Source organism: Leopardus geoffroyi, chromosome D4 (genome assembly GCF_018350155.1).
Source record: "Leopardus geoffroyi isolate Oge1 chromosome D4, O.geoffroyi_Oge1_pat1.0, whole genome shotgun sequence".
Classification (NCBI taxonomy): domain Eukaryota; kingdom Metazoa; phylum Chordata; class Mammalia; order Carnivora; family Felidae; genus Leopardus; species Leopardus geoffroyi.
In genome coordinates this window covers 38,880,723-38,898,276 of record NC_059342.1, presented here as the reverse complement: position 1 = coordinate 38,898,276, position 17,554 = coordinate 38,880,723, and positions in this window count along the sequence as shown.

The window sequence follows — 17,554 nt, the reverse complement described above, 5'->3', positions numbered from 1 at the left end:
TATTACTAACACTAGACATCAGAAATGAAAAGGTAATGTGAAAAAGAAATTCATATTTATTTACAGGTGTAACAGTTTATGCGTTGATCATGAAAAAGCAATACGATGGCTTTATTGTAGCCTAGCGTAATCAATATGATTGCTTAATGGTAGTCTTGTCCACACAATGATGAATGAACCAGGATGAAATTTTTATGGAATACGGTATTAGAGTCATATTTATGATACAGTATTGGAAACATTGTTACATTTTATGAAGGTTTTTTTTTTAAGTGTATTTATTTATTTTGAGGGCAAGAGAGAGAAGGAGAGAGAGAATCCCAAGCAGGATCCGGGCTGTCAGCACAGAGCCTGACATGGGGCTCAAACTCACGAACTGTGAGATCATGACCTGAGCAGAAACCAAGAGTCAGGTGCTTAATCTCCTGAGCCACACAGGTGTCCTTTTTGTTACCTTTTTTTAACAATTTTTTTTTTATTTTTTTTTTCAACGTTTATTTATTCTTTTTGGGACAGAGAGAGACAGAGCATGAACGGGGGAGGGGCAGAGAGAGAGGGAGACACAGAATCGGAAACAGGCTCCAGGCTCTGAGCCATCAGCCCAGAGCCCGAAGCGGGGCTCGAACTCACGGACCGCGAGATCGTGACCTGGCTGAAGTCGGATGCTTAACCGACTGCGCCACCCAGGCGCCCCTGTTACCTTTTTTTAAAAACCACTTACCTGTGATGATAGGCCAGAACACAGTCTCTCCAATAATGAGAGAGAGAGGCATACTGTAAGGTAATGTAATTCTTTGAAAGTAAAGTTATGAAACGGTAAGAAAACTAACACATTATTGATTTTATATTAAATATTACTCACCTTATGCCTGTGAAGAATTGGCTATCCATTCGCATAGAGGTATCGCACTCGATGCTCATGTGATCAATACTGAAGCGATGAGGACACTAACTGGGGCGCACAATTCTTGCCTGCACTTATTAGATTTCACAGGAAGACACCCACATGCCCAAAAGGTAAGGCTATGCAGTGCATGTCATGATAATTATTTACTCCTCACTAAGTGGAACTGGATCATCATAAGGGCCTTGATCCTCACCATCTTCACGGTGAGTAGGTTGAGGAGGAGGAGGAAGAGGAAGGTGTGGTCTTGCTGTCTCAGGCGTGGCGGAGGCACAAGAGGTGGACGAGGAGAAGGAGAGAAAGGCGCATTTGGTGCAACTTTACCGAAGTACATTGTGATTTCTGCCTGATTGCTTTTTCATTTCTTCAAAAGTGTCACTATATGCTATCAATCCTTCTTCCACCATTTGCTTTAGTTTCAGTGTACGTATCATAGACGAATCTATGTCGTAAAAGAAGAAAAAAGCGGTCTTGAGTGACCGGAACCCTTCTGCCAGATTGTCTAATGTCACATTGCCTCCTGGCACTGTTTCTTCTACATCTTCTTCCTCTTTGTCTGGCATTGATTCTGAAGCACTAATCTCCTGTTCATTCCTCTGCTGTGGTCTCTATGAGCTCTTGAATTTCTCCAAGATTTATGTCTTGCAACCCTTCACCCCCCCTACACACACCGTTTAGGCCGTATCCACCATTTCCTTCATGATCTCCTTGACTGGCTTTGTCTTAACCTTGTGAAGTCATGTGCAACATCTGGACACGGTTTTCTCCAGCAGGAACTGATTGTTTCAGGCTTGATGGCTTCTGTGGCTTTTTCGGTGACAATGATGGCATCTTCAATGGTGTAGTCCTTCCAAACTTTTATTATGTTCTCTCTGCCAGGATTCTCTTCCACTAACAATCTTGCCATAGTGGATCACAGGTAGTGGGCCTAAAGACCTATGACCCCCTGATCTGGAGGCTGAATTAGAGACCTAATGTTTGGGGTCAAGGAGACCACTCAACACCTTTGGTGTTGAACTCATGGCGTGGCCCAGGCCATTGTCCAATATCAAAAGAACTTTAACAGGCAGGCATTACTGGAAAGGTACTTCCTGACTTTAGGGACAAAGCATTGGTAGAACCAATCCAGAACAAAGGGTTCTCCTTGTCCAGGCTCTCTTGTTGTACAACCAAAAGAGTGGAAGTTGATGTTTGTCTTTTCCCTTCAAGGCTCAGGAGTTAGCAGCTCGATAGACAAGAACAGTGCTGGTCATAAACCCGGCTGCATTTGCACTGAACAGTAGAGTTAGCCTATCGCTTCCTGCCTTAAATCCTGGGGCTCCCTTCTCTTCCTTATGAACAAATATCTTAACATACTAACAAAATTTATGACATTTTTTTTTCCAGAATAGGGTACTTGTCTGTATTGAAAACCTTTTCAGACATATACCCTTTCTCCTCAATGATTTTATTAGTGGTGTGTGGGAACTTATCTGCCGTCTCTTGGTTGGCGGAAGCTGCTTCTCCTGCCAAACCTCTTTCTGCAATTATCAAACCATCCTTTGCTGGCCTTAAATTCTTCAGCTTTCTATCTTTTACCTTCCTTTTGCTTTAAGTTGTCATATGACTCGGCTTTTTCTCGAATCTTATTTGAGTGGGTAGATACGCACTCGCAGAAAAGCTGCATTCTCAATACGAGATAAAAGGTATTTCACAAAGAGTGCAAAGTTTTTGCACCTGCCGGCATAGCTGCGGCAACGGCTTCATGAATTGCCTTTTCTTTTTTTACAATGGTCCTTACGCTGGACTCATTCATCTTAAAATGGTGGACAACCACAGCTGCGGTATGTATTAAGCAATTCAGCTTTTTCTTGTAATGTCATGACTTTTCTCTGTTTCTTGGGAGCACTTTCAGCATCACTAGTGGCACTTTCTATGGGCTGCATGGTGTCACTCAAGGTTTACAGTTACTGCACTAAACATGATGAAAACTTCGCAAGAACCACGAGAGATCGCTTTTTACTGTGATGTGCAATTTACTAGAGAGACAAACTGTTTACTCGGAGCTGGCTAGCATCTCATGGCATTTTAAGTGACCCTTGCAACCCACGAGCTCTCCGCAATAGCAACAGAAGGTGGTTACAAAGTTTTCACAAGTAGTATACGGTGTGTCTACACTTAATTTTATGTCGTTATGATTTAATACCTCATCTTTGTGTTGTTTACATTTCTCTTGACTGAGCATGGAGTGCTGTGTATACTCTGTAACCATTTGTGGAAGTTTTGATTTTAACCTTTTATCATAGTTTTGTGTGTATTTTATGGTAGTAAATGGTAAAATAGACTAGTATCTACATATATTTTATGTATACATGACATACCTAACTTGTCCTTTATTAAAAATTTTTTAACGTTTATTTATTCTTGAAGGTGAGAGAGACAGAACGTGAGTGGGAGAGGGGCAGAGAGAGAGAGGGTGACACAGAATCCAAAACAGGCTCCAGGCTCTGAGCTGTCAGCACGGAGCCCAATGTGGGGCTCAAACTCACAAGTCTTGAGATCATGACCTGAGCCGAAGTCAGTCATTCAACCAAGTGAGCCACACAGGCGCCCCATACCTAACTTGTTCTTAATTTTTTTTGATCTTCCTAGGCTATGTGGTTCATCTGCGAGTTTTTTTCAAATAGCTGCAGGTGTCCAAACACATTTCCAATATATTTGTTTTAAAAGTTCATGTGTAAGTGGACCCATGCTGTTCAAACCCATGTTGTTCAAAGGTCAGCTGTACTGTAAATATATTTTCTCTTCCTTATGATTTTCTTTTTATTATGTTCATTTATTTTGAGAGAGAGAGAGAGAGAGCATGAGCAAGGAAGGGGCAGAGAGGGAGAGAGAATCCTAAGCAAGCTTCATGCTCAGTGAATGCAGAACCCTGTGTAGGGCTTGATCTCATGACCGTGAACAAGGTCACGACCTGAGCTGATACCAAGATTCAGATGCTTAACTGACGTAGCCACCTAGGCACCCCTGTGATTTTCTTACTAACAATCTCCTTTTCTCTAGCTTAGTTTATCATAAAAATACAGTATATAACACTGTATATAAAATATGTGTCAATTAGCTATTTATGGTATCAGGCCTCTGATCAACAGTAGGCTACTAGTTGCTAAACATAGGGGGAGTCAAAAGTTATAAACGGATTTTTTACTGTGAGGGGGTTGCGATCCCACCCCCCACATTATTCAAGGGTCAATTGTATACAGTTAGTTACCTGGTAAATGACATAAACAATAAATAGTCTGAACTATTTGCAATTGTCTACACTACATAGAATGGAAAAAAGTGTTTCTTTTAGTTTTTACTTTTTTTTAATTTTTGACAAATAAAATGGTATATATTTAAAGTATAGAACTTGGTGTTTTCATATTTGTATACATTGTAAAATCATTGCCACAATCAAACTAATCAATCCATCACCTCCTGTAGTCACCATTGTGTGTGAGCAGCCAGAATGAGGAATCTGCCCTCTTTCTTAGCAAATTTCAAGTGTACGTACCTCATTCTTAACTGTAACCACCATGCTGTACGTCAGGTCTCCAGAACTTGCTCATCTTGTAACTGAAAGTTTGTACCCATTGATCAATCCCCCACCCCCACCCCTGTCTTGACTTCTAATAACCACCCTCCTACTATCTATTACTACAAGTTACACTTTTTAGAAAAAACTCTGAATCACTTCAGGAGAGGATTTGAATAGAATTCTGAAGAATGGAAAGGATTCATTCAGGGGAGAGAAAAGGACAAACCATCATCAGATGCATACAGAGAAGGAATGCGATGACCATTCTGGAGAAAAATAAAGGATTTGGTTTGGTTGGAGAGTAGAACTTATCAATAAGAGTACTGGGGGAAGGAACCAAAAGGATAGATGGAAGCCTAATTACCCATAACCTTAAATGCTGGTATGGAATTTTGTTGCTAAACTGATGTAGGTTTGGGACAGAGGGGCAGAGGTGAAGAAGAAAAGGAGTTTTAGTATCTGCTTTAAAGTTTTGGGTTTTTTTCATAACTGTGTTGGGGACCCTGGGTGGCTCTGTTGATTAAGCGTCCAACTCTTGGTTTCAGCTCAGGCCATGATCTCACGGTTTCTTGGGTTCCGGCCCTGCATCGGGCTCTGTGCTGACAGCTGGGAGCCTGCTTGGGAGTCTCTCTCCCTCTCTCTCTCTCTCTGCTCCTCCCCCATTCATGCTGTCTCTGTCTTTCTCAAAAATAAATAAACATAAAAAAATAAATATGCTTACCTGATAACACAAGGCAATTTAATTTACCTTGTTCTATGCAAAATGAAATGTATAAAAGATCCTCTCTCAAATGCTGCTGCATCAGGCATCAAAAACATGAGAAGTTACCTACAGGTAGTTCAGGAAATATATGCGAGACACCTAAATTGTACCATAAAAGCTTAAACATGGTGCAAAGAAATGTAGTAGTTTCATGCCAGTTTGCAAAAATTCAGTATCTATGATATCGTCTTAGGGAACATACCATGTGCACATTTGAAACATTCACAATAGCCACCCGCTTCAGTTAATATTGCATATAATTGTAGATTTATATGAACCGGTATTTAAGGAATTGAATCTGAGTGATACCATTGGCTCAGCTAGTCACCTGGAACAAAGAAGGAAATTTAACATATTGGTGGTCTACTTTGCTGATTTTTATATAAAATGAAATATTCAGTTTCATCCTTAGCTTTCCAGAATTGGCAACCATACCATAGCAAGGTGTTCTTTCTACACTCAGTGTACCTGGGGTGGTATACCACCAGTCTCCTTGACTTTAAGTTGACCAGACTTGGTTATAATACGGGCCCTATATCAGCTCAACCATCACCTTAAAAAAGAAAAAAGTTGGTCATCTTGAAAGATTAGAATAAAACATTTAGCTGTACTTTTAAAAGGCCATATTAACAAGAAGTAGGAATCATAATTTCAATCATAACAGAGATTTTTAATTTCTATTCTACCCATGGTGGAACACTGATAAAGGATTCAAGGATAATTTTTGCAAATATCACAGATTTCAGATGAAAAGGAACACCCAATAAGACCAACAGTTCATGTTACTGATACACCTTTCATTGTTTCAATTTTTAATAATCTCACTCAATTTCTGTTACACACAAAGGCATCTTACAGAAGAATTTAATGATGGAAAAGTTTATGGTTTTGCATTTTTTCCAAAGAGATTTTCATTTTACTTTTTTAATTGGAGTATTATTAACATACAATGGTATATTAATTGCAGGGGTATATCCTATTGATTTAACAATTCTATACCTGTTACTCAGTTCTCACCATGAGTGTAGTCAGCATCTGCCGGTTTTTTTAAGGCAGTTGTAACACGATCAGTCAGTGGCCATGTTTAGGATGATCGAGAACGGTATACAGAAAACAGAAAGCAAAAAGTGCAGCTAGTAAAGTCCGATTATCTTGCGGTGTCACAAATTTTGTGCCAAGGAAATTTTGCTGAGGGCAAGGGCTCAAGTACAGCTCAGACGTACCCGTCAGCAGGATATATGCATCTCAATGGTCACCATACCCCATTCCCTATACTAGGTCCTGGTTAGATATGGTAATAGAGGAATACAATGGAATGCTTGGGAACTCAGGCTCTGGGGTGTGGCTATCTGGCTTGAAATCTGGGCTCTATTGCTTACCACTTCTGTGACTCTATAGGTTATGTAAACTCCTTAAGCTTCTCTTTTCTGTAAGATGTTGATACAATAGCGCCTCCCTGAGAGCGTGAGTGAGAGGAGCTTTTGTAATAATGAATGTAAAGTGCTTAGCACGTATCCAGGCACTTGGTAAGCAAATTGACTGTTATTGGTAGTATTTTACTGATGTTGGTGGCTGAAGAAAGTATGATATAAACAGTCTGACCAGAGCACAATAAGGAATTATATAACGTTACAGAAATTGAAGTCATCTGAGGCTGCATTTGATAGTGTGTGTGTGTGTGTGTATACATACATGTTCCCACATGTACCCACCTGTATGTGTAAATGAGCAATTCTCCTGTAATTCTTCTATCCTATTACCCCAATCCTACCCATCATCCCCCTCCCTGAAGCTACCCTATTCTAAGGTTAGTTAGAGCTTCTTTTCTTCCTCTCACAAAGGTCCCAACTTGGGCTCCGACACTCCTGGGAAGAGGAGAAGGATGCCCCCACCCACCCACCCACCACCACCCTGTGCCTCTGGGTATAAAGACTGCCGGAGAATGTAAAGCAAAGCAGAGTCAACACAGGGAGAGCTTTGGCCCTGGAAACTGAAGGACAAAAACAGAAACTTTAGAGGGCATTCTTGAGGAGTTTTTAATCCAGTCGTGAAAGATTAAAAAGGATAAAACTAAAGCCCTCCTGAAGAGAATGTGATTATCCACCTCACTTCCAGCCTTAGACTTCATATTGACAAACTAAGGCATTCTTTTACCTCTAGATGATTTGGCTGGATCAGGGTTTAAAAAAAAAAAAAAAAAAAAAAGAGCTTGCCTACAGTGTTTGATCCAGTGAAGTTTCATGAGAAGGTAGATGAAATGTAACATATTTGGATTCCTGGGGCAGCTGTTGCTTAGGTATTTACCTGCCTATTGTCCAAGAACTCACAGAGGATGCCTCCTACCAAGATCAAAGCGTCGCTATTTATACTTTGAAATTGGGTTATTGTGGAAATCAGCTTTCCTTGACAAAAGCTTCAGGAGGAAAAGTGAAGCCTTCATTACAAAAATGTTTATTTGGGGATATTTTCCTAATATTACCTCCGTTAAATCATAACTGCTGAATTTCCTCATTGACATTTATGTTGAGGATACTACAAGGGGAGGGTTTTTTTTAACTTTTTCCCACATTTTCATGATTCCCAGACTTGTGTATTATTTCTAATAGCAACAAATAGCATCACTTATGTAGCATTACTTATGATATTTCTACTTATGATTCTACTTATGATAGCAACAAATAGCATCACTGATATAGTATTACTAAGATATTAATTATGATATTACTTATGATTCTACTCAGTGCCAGTCACTATATACGCATTACTTCTAAATTTTTAGCAATTCTGCAAATATGCTATTTTTCTCATTTTTACAGATAAGGAATCTGAGGCTCTTAAGTCTGAATGACTAGCCCAAGGTCACATAACTAGTAATTGATGAAGTCAGGTCTTCAACCCATATCCCTCTGATAACAAAATATATATTCCTTCCAAAGATTTTACTTTACCTCTGATACCCGAGAAAATGCATTCTGCCCAAATTCGTTCCCACAATGAGTATTAAGCACTTAACAGAAGCAAAGCAATGTGTCGGGTAGGGTACAAGCCATATTATGTCATGGGCATTTAAATGTCATTCTTTGAAATGAACCTACAGAAAATTTGAATCTCCGATTGCAATAATGATACCACCCAATATTCTCATTCCTGACTCCATGGTTCCTATATATCAAAACAGAAATTCTTACTGAAACTCAAAGATGATATGAGATTTGAACAATTCTAAGGATTAAACCTGTAATGTGTTTTTCTTCCCAATTTGATTAGCAAACATTAACATATTTCCAAGATGCTCCTCCTGAGCTGTAACTGCTTGACCATAATCACCTGAAAGAAATCTACAGCAATTGCTGAGTGTTTTTTATAGCTGTAGTTATTGTTCAATTTCTGTAATAATCCATGCATTTGACTTTAGCAAACTCGGTACAATCTTGAAACCGTTTCATGGTACTCAAAGGGTGGAAGCTTGCTCCCTGAACATCATTTTGTTTTTGTTTTTTTTTTAATTTTTCATTTAATATATTTATATGACTAGTTCCTGCATCCCATCTCTACCTCCCACATGGTTCCTGTATTCATTGTCAGTTTTTAGGAGTAAGTAGTGTACGTTGCATTTTTTTCTCCCAACAAGCCTCTTTGGCCACCAGCAATAGAAATATAAGTTGAATAAGAATAAGTAATGGTCAGAACAGGTGAAACATTCCAATGGCTCCTCTTCAGTGAGAACTCAAGGAAAAATAAATGAGCACAAATCACACCTCTTGAGTTGCTTTCTCCAAATATTTATAAGCAACATAACTTCATTCAAAGACCAAATATGAGTTTGGGGGAATTTTAGTTTATCTGATGAAATCCGAAGGAATTAAGCACCAAAACGTAATAATTGTCAGTACTTACTCTAGGCTGGGAGACAAAATATTTAGCCAGAACACATTTGGATCTTTATCACCAGCCTCTAGTTTGTCTGAACCAACGTTCTTTCTGAATAGTTGATGCTGAGATGTATGGATTGTTAAGTATTCTGAATGGCACCCCAGGCTAGCACTTTGTAAAGCTATTTAATTTAATCCTTAACCACAAGCCATTGAAGTAAGTCTTACTATTCCAACAAACAGATGAAGGAGCTGTGAAACGAGGGAAAACATTCATGTCCACACTGGTTTGAGATTGTTTCCTCTAGGTCAATTCTTAACTCTAAACAAGAACAAGGCCATACCTTTGTAATCTCTGTATCCTCGTGTCTGCAAGAGTCCTGCCACACATTCGTGCTCAAAAAATGGTTTGCTCAACTGAATGGAACAGATGGTTGTTTACCTTGATTGGAATCAAGAATACCTCATGGGTTGCCCAAGTTCCACATGGGATTCAACCCAAGATTTAACAGTTACATCTTCTGTTCCGGCTGACAGCTGTAAGAATTTAAGGTTCTGCTATGTTTATACCACCAATAAGTGCAATTGCAGAAAATGTACTTACATTAATCCCTCTTCTCATTACAGTGTGATTTCTCCTCAGGAAAGTTCCAGAACTCTATCCCAAACGAATGTGATGCAAATGAATATTTAAGTATAAATATTTTCATAACAGTATCATTATTTAATATTAACAAGTAATAAACTAAATACCTAACCATGGGAGAATGGCCTAATCAATCACAGCAGAGCCTTACAATGAAAAGTTAGGCAGCCATTATGAATCATTTGCTGGTTAATTTGTGATTTTGTATTAAACTTTTTATTGATATAAAGCATACAGAAGAGAAAAATACACCAATTGTAAGTGTGCAGTTTGATGAGTCATCAGGAAAATTATACCTGCTACCACCAATCAAGTCAAGAAATAAATGATTTGCCTTAGAAACCACTTCATGGCCATCTTGAACACTGTTCTCTCCTTTCACCTCAAAGATATCCATTATCTTGACTTCAAAATGGATATGGGAAACTTTTATTATAGCATAAGTGAGAAAGATTGGAACAAAGAGTGTGTGCAGCATTTTCCTGGTTATGTCATTATTGGCATGTATCGAAACGTTCAGGGAAAGGCCTGGAAGAACTAACCAAAACGCCCGCAGTGGTTGTATCTTGGCAATCAGAGTGGAGGTGATTTTTGTTTTCTTCTTTCTTCACAGAAAACATATAGTGCCCTAATACATAATTAAAATACAAATACTGATTGTTCATATTTGTCAGGAGTTGGCATTGTTTCTCTCGTCCTAAAGTATGGAAGAGCTCAAAAAGTTGCCTAGGAAGTCAGGCTATTACACACAATGATATTGCAAACAGTACATCTCCTATTAGAACAAGGCCAATTATCATATGCTTTTGGTTATACCATGGACACCAATTACTGAGAACCCTAAGTATACACCAAACCACAAATGGTTTAGTTAAGTCACATAACCAGTGTGAATTCTCCCCTACTTCCAGCATAAACCTTACAAGGTTCCCATTATACTAGCTTTGTCATGTTCCAGAGAACTTTCTTCCCACCCTCATAGCTCTGTTTGGGAAAGAAAAAGTAAAAATGATGCTGGAGATTATAAAGTCAGACTGGCAGAAATTGTCCCAACAAAGCAGCACAAGGTTCTGGAAACACAGCCAGAGTTCTGGAATTCGGCCAAGGTCCAGGGGTGTGTAGACAGCATTTTTTTGCATCTTGTTTAAAATTAACAGGAAAGAGAATTGTATCTGTTACCTTTGTTTCTACAGAAGTCAGATAATATACTGGTGTGGGGGTAGAGAGGTGGAGAAAGATTTAGTTCTCAAATAAGCCTTAAATATACAATCAAGATTAGCTGGATTCTTTTTCATTCCACCCTTCCTCCTAATATTTCTTTCATCAATCGTGTATTTATTTTGAAAACAGATTAGAATTTACTATACAAAAGGGATGTATGAGACCTAGAGGGAATGAAACAAGAACTAAATAGAAAACAAATGGAGAGGAATTCAACAAAAGTAATTTGCAGTATGATTTATCTAGGAGAGAAGCTTAAAAACTTTCCTAATCAGAAAAACTTCCCACTTGGGAAGTTAGTTTTCCCAGAAGGACCTGGAAAAAGGAGCAAATATTTGAATCATTGATGATAAAAGCCTCGTCCTCTATCCAAGCTAAGGACCTGATTCTGCTCTGTACTACAGAGAATATTCCAGACTGGGTTGCCCAGGATGCTGAGAAATTACAAAAGTTAAATCGAGGGAAGAGAGTGGAAATTGCTAAGAGCCACTATGGCTCGAACTTCATAAATAGTAATGAAGTTTGAAAATTTTAGGCCCAAACTGCTCTCTTTATTGTCCAGGAAGATGCTATTTTTCCTGGAAAGAAAAGCCCAGGACAGCGGAATGTCTAAAAATCACTGTTGTAATAGCCAGACCATAGAATTTAGTGGCCAGCAGTGACCCAAAGTGGTAATTTTTCAAATCCTGACATTTAGTTAATGCCTTTAGTATGGTTATGTAAAAGTATTTCACATGCACGCTATTAATATTTAGGTACCAGGTGGCTTCTATGCATAGTGGTTTATTATTTATGAGTCTGTTTCTTCTGGTTCACGGGGAGACGAGTGACTGCCATTGACCTGAGAAGGATTCTTTTCACATCGCCCATTAATTTCTTCAGAGAAAGAATAACATTGCCTTACGGCTTGGCAATAGAGTAAAATATACCAATTCAGCCATCCGGGGAGCAAGAGAATTTACATCGCTGTTGTGTGTCTGTAGCCAGTGAGGACTCTAAACCTGTGCATTTGCCTCGTCTTTCTGACACTCCGTTTCCTCATCTGTCAAATGGAAATGGTAATAACCTTTCTCGTGGCACCACGTGTCATATATCTATCAGGGTGCTTTGAACATAGAAATTGCTTAGAATTAGTTTTCTCCCCCCTTCGAGAGGGTCTCAGTTCCTTCATCTGAAAAACCAGTGGGTTCAGGATGGGATGTCGAATAGTTTCATTTCATATTCAGATTATATGAATTGCCTTATCATTTTATATAATATGGATCCCCTACAGTACATCTTGAAGAGAACTTAAAACTCAGCACGGGAATATCATGGAATGCTAGATTGATTATTCATGCCTGCCTTGGATAAAGAAGGAAGAGTAGTTGCACATGTACCATCGATTTCTCAGCCCTTCTATGTACAAAAGTCTCTAATTTTGAACGTGGCCTTTGTGTTTATGAACTACCTGGGGTAGAATTAAGGGAACCTAATTTGGACCTTTGTTGCTAGATCTTTAAAGTGTTCCTAATAAAATTCGAACACAGCCTGGCAATTTCCCCACTCAGCTTAGGGACTCTTATTCACAGACATTGCACAGAAGCTTGCCAACTTTTGTCCAGTGAAGCTCTAAGTCAAAAGCTGGTATTTGAATATTTGCCAGGAAAAACAACATGCTGGAGTTTTACTACCTTATATATTCCCAAAGGAGTCGTGATAAGATCTCTGCTTATCTTATTTCTTTCAACCATTCCACTCACCTTACTTCACTCCTTGAATTTCGTAGCAGGAAGACAGGGAACAATGTGGTTGGAAGAAATGAGATGTAGTCAGCAATTCAGTTGTTAATAGATATAACTAAGAATATAATTTCAGAAATTGAATGCACCATTATGTATAATGACTAAGTTTATTGAGACCAATTTTTAAAACACTAAGTTCTATTTTCATGGTTTTTTTCACTTCTATGTAAAAAATAACATTTTGAAAAAATAATTTCTAATTGCCCCAAATTTAACAAACACAACAAAATAGTTATGAGTGGGGTTTAGCCGAAATATTTTAAATATGCTATATTTTAAAATAAATGCCGTTTTATTGCTTCCAAACATCTCATGGATTTTGAATAATATAACGAATGTAATGATATTAATTTAATCATTGTGCCATAAAATAATGACATGGTGATATCTGAAATATTCACCATCATCTTAATTTTTGTCAAAAACGTAACAGCCAACACTAGGTCATACCTCCTTGGAAATGAACCTCCACTGGGCATGCATGGAAAATTAGTGAAATGAGGCCATCAGGGCTCTGTTTATGTAATTTACAAGGAACTTCCTAGGTAAAAAACAAACAAACAAACCAAAAAAAAAAAAAAAAAAAAGGAAACACTTTTTAAAAACACTTGAAAAAAACACTTGAAATGTAGTTGAGAAGTATAACATAATAGCCTGGATTCTAAGTAAGACAGTTTGGATGATCTTTCTATGTGATGATGACAAAGTCATTTAACGTCTCTGTTTCTCAGTTTCCTCATCACATGGTTGATGAAAAGATTCAACTACTCTCTAAACAATGGCCAACATATAACCACTCAAGAGATTTTAGCTATTATTATACAAAGACAATGAGCCAGGATTGGAGGAAGATAAGATTCTGAGTAAGGCCTGATGCCTTCCATTCTCATGATCTCCTAGTTCACCTCCTAGGAACTCATGACACTGTCCAAGGATGGGAATAAACAAAAAAATGAAAACCAAAATAATCATTCTATAAAAGATTTTAGCTCATGAGAAGAGAAAGGGATAAGGACAAAGGGTTCTGCATGGCAGGGGATTACACTGATGTCCTCAACATTAGTCAACAGGTCATCAACCATGGTACCTTGAAGTGACAGCTAATGACACATATGCCTCTTTGCCACTGATAGCAAAGGAGACATGATTCCAACAAAGCTGGGAAGAATGAAATGTAAGATAAAACATGGAAGAAATCATCCCGAAATTCTTTTTTTTTTAATGTTTATTTATTTTTGAGAGAGAAAGCAAGCATGAGCCAGGGAGGGGCAGAGGATCTGAAGTGGGCTTCTGTGCTCACAGCAGAGAGCCTGATGTGGTGCTTGAACCCATGAACTGTGAGATCATGACCTGCGCTGAAGTCGGAGGCACAATTTCTGAGCCACCTAGGCTCAGACCCCAATGGTCCCAAAATTCTTAAAGAAGAAATTTAGAGGGACTATTCCTGAAGTTGAAAGAGCTGTGGGGGTAGGGTCAGAGAGAAATCGTGTTTTGTGACCTTTATTTTACTGACAGGCAATTATGATATATCCAACCCAGATTTTAGGTGGTGTGAACAATGATTTGCTACAAAAATTGAGAAACTGATACATTCAACAAATATCTATTGAACAGAGACAATGTGCCAGGCATTGTCCACCATACCAATAAAGGTCAGATAGATTATATTGTGGTAACAAAGTACCCCCAAACCTCAATGATTTACAATATATCATTCCTCTTTTATGCTCTAGTTCTCTCATGGCCAACGGAGACTGTTCTCTATCATCAATGTCACTTAGGGGGCCCAGCCAACTGAGGAGCCTCTGTGACGGACTCCTGATAGAGAGAAAGAAATGATGAGGCATGCACTGAATCTTAAGTCTTCAGTGCTGAAGTACCTGTTGGTGCCTCCCACAACCATTCCTGAAGTCAACACAGTGGAGATCCATACAAAATCCCTTACAGAGGGAGACAGCAGGGGGAAGAAATGTGACTATTCAGCAAACAGCAGCAGGATCTATTTTGCCATAGAAACTGTCCTCAATGGTCTTACAGTTTAATATCATTTCATTTGGTCATATTGGTCTTAAATACTCAGACCATCAGTGAAAGTACAAATGTGATAACACAAAGTCAGTATGCTTTTAAGTTTTAGTTGCTTGAAGCTATTTGGAATTGAGAATCGTATGAGTTCAGGGCCCTACGATTCAGAAATGCCTCCAGATTCTTTCATCATTCCCCAAAGGAAAAGCAGTAATAAGTAGGATACCAGACATTTATGCAATCTCTCTGAGATCATAAAGGCTAACAAAGGGAATGCTTTCAAATGCGAAAATACTTTACAACTTCTTTGCAATAGACACTATTCAGTAAATACACACAACGGTATTCATTGCCTGGAGACATACCATCTTGGATTGTGATCCTGGCAGGTATCAGGGATTCTACAAGGTTGGACAGGTTAAATTCTTACAGGAAAGACCTCTTTGGAACACCCAAGGATTACATAAAGTATAGCTGTCCTTCAGATGTGATTTTATTTTGAGTTGTGGTTGTTGTTGTTGTTCAGTGACCCTTCCTAACTACACACAGAATACTTTTCATTCACTTACCCTGACCGATTTATCTTCAGCAATCCTGGTTTGTATAACCGAATTTACCTTGCCCTTTACTGCGTTTAGGTAGATGGAATGGGCTTTAGACTTCTGAAAGTATTTGTAGAACTTTGCCTTCACATGTTTGAAATAAATGTGAGGCATTAATTTTAGTCAGACAACACTGAGCCCTGTTCACTTGGGAAAATGCATCTCAATGCGTAATTTATCATCTAGGACCTGTCCACTAGTTCGTTACTCCCTGGGAGTAAATTAGGCACTTTGAAAGGTGCATTAAACTCTTCCTGGCTACTAGGTAACATTTAGGGCTGTGAGGCAATAATTTACCTAATGGTACCTTGGTGACCTCAACAAGTTTATGTTGTTTCAAAAGTTTCTAATTTTCTTCCACAAAATAATTTATGCACTAGGAGGTCGGGGAATGCTTATAAATATGTTTCTAGGGAGGCAACAGCTATTGACTAGAATAAATAAGATAACATTGTCATCCTAATGCACAAATGAAATGTTTCATGAGTGTGTTATCTATACTATCCATGGAATAGATGTACAGCTCACAGAACAATTTATTTCTTGGGGATTTCTTTTTTTTTTTTTTTTTTTTGTTTAACTTAAAAGGCTGCCCTGCATTTTACTGTAATTAGTAATGCTTCATTGCTGTAAGGATTTCCAGATCCACATCACTGCATTTTTCCATAGTCCAAACACACTTAGCCAAAGTTAGAATACTATGCTAAATATACTAACACTACCGATAGCAACTTATATCCTGCCTCTTTCTTCCAGCCATAACACAGCTTCATCCATATTAAATTACTTGGTCATTAAGTTTTGCTATCTCCTACTTCAGTCATTCTCTTATTTATTAAAATGCGTCAAATTAAACTTGATCCACCAAGTCAAGTAAACGTGGTATGCTTTGGATTTTATTTCCATTGGTTGGGGGGGATAGCATTACCGATATAAAGAACTAAAAGTATTCATCCATTCTAGGATGCAAAGGTTTTCACATTGTAATGTCTCTAAAATTTGGATACACCTTATAGATGTGTCTTGGTAAATGTGCTTGGCACCACTTTTATCTGTCTTGTCATAAAATGATGGTACATCTTATGCTTGATGGCATGGTAGGCTTTTGAAATATAATTTTACCTTGAAAGTTTAAAGATGAAGACTTGAGTGAAAAGAGTTCTAAAAACATGAAAATATTTCCATGAACGAAGGCAGAAGCTGATAGTATTTTCATACCCATCTCAGTCAAACTGTCAGTCTGAAGATGAGTTTATCTGAATATTTATTCAGTTTATTCAGTTTAATAAAATGTTATTCAGTTTATTCTGAATGGGGCAGAAACTGACAATTTTATGGAAGTAAAACCTGTGTGAAACTGTAAGGAACAGATATATGCCATACTAAAAGAAGTAGAAATATTAGTTTAAATAATAATGAAAGATTATTTTTACTACTCCCCCAAGGAATGGAGAGTGAAATGATCCACCATGAAACACAGCTTTGGGGAGAAGCACCGACCCAATAAAACTTATGTTTACAACTAAAATATTTTCTTTTATCAGGAAGAAAAACCTGTAAGGGAATGTCTTTTTCAGGATAACTGCACTCAAAGGGTCTCAGTTGCACCTACTTTGATTGAACCCCTTTAGAGGGAACATCAAGTTCCCATGTCAGTGAAAATAGGGAAGAGAGATAGTTCGAAAAAGAAGAGAGCGTGAAAGAAGAAGGAAGGAAGGAAGGAAGGAAGGAAGGAAGGAAGGAAGGAAGAGAGGAAGGAAAGAAGGAAGGAAAGAAGGAAGAGAAAATGAGCAAATTTTACAATATATTAAGATATAGAATTCCTGAACCTAAAACCTTGTTGTTATCCTGAATGCTAGGAAGATATTTGCCTAAATGTTCTACACATTTTCATTAACAAACAATAATAAGTAGACAAACGTGCCTTATTCTCTCAGTAAAATGTGATGCTCATTAGAGTTTGCTTGCTGTATTATCCTAAAGTACCAGCATACAACTGGGAATCCCACTTCTAGTTTTCAAATTGTTAAAATTCCAAAATGTGATTTCATGAGTACCTAACACCAAGCTCTCTGGCTGAAACCCTTTTCAGGAGAGATTTGATTCAAATTTAAACAAGAAGCTAAGACATAATTAAATTCTCAAATGAAATATATATAGTTGAATACTATTTGAATT